The sequence below is a fragment of the Orycteropus afer genome, unplaced genomic scaffold, assembly GCF_000298275.1.
Source record: "Orycteropus afer afer isolate SDZICR_OR568_19922 unplaced genomic scaffold, OryAfe1.0 scaffold00014, whole genome shotgun sequence".
NCBI lineage: Eukaryota > Metazoa > Chordata > Mammalia > Tubulidentata > Orycteropodidae > Orycteropus > Orycteropus afer.
Window position 1 is genome coordinate 2,568,208 of NW_006921601.1, and position 692 is coordinate 2,568,899.

Here is a 692-nt window from a genome sequence, read left to right on the forward strand (position 1 = left end):
ATCTTCTGTGTCTGTGTTAATTGGTTTCCCTTTTCTTTGTTGAAGAGGGTCTGTGCAATCCTTCTGCCTAGTCCGCCATCTTGCCGGGACCCTTTTCCAGATGCATTCTTGAGAATTGGCAGAGATATAGTTATCCCCCTATAAGAAGAAGCAAACGATTTTCCTGTGTAACATAATTTGGCCCCATTATGAACTGAGAGATCAAGAGAAGTGGCCTCTAAATGAGTCCCTAGAATACAATGCTATCTTACAACTTGAACTTTTATGTGTGTGTGTGTGTGTGTGTGTGTATAGATTTTCATGTTCTTACACCAAAATGTGCATTTTCCTAACAGAATGTGGTTACAACAGGTAAATAAGAAGGAAGTCTTCCAGGGTTGCACTCCCGAGTACATAGTGTCAGACTTGGGGTCAGACAGGGGCCTTGGTGCTGCCCCTGCCCTATTGGGCAAGTGTGGCAGTGCCACCAGGATCCCTGGACTCCAGCACCTGCCCAGGGAGAGACTCACGCAGTCCACCCTCCCTTGGGGATGATGAGGGCTCCCACATTACAGGTGGTCTCACCGCCACAAACTAGACATAGAACTGTATGGGGGTGGGGGGCCTACTAATTCCCGGGCAGAGCAACTGGCAGAGGCAGCAGGACAATTCCCTTTAAAGGAAGTCCCCGCTGGATTGTTGTTGTTATGTGC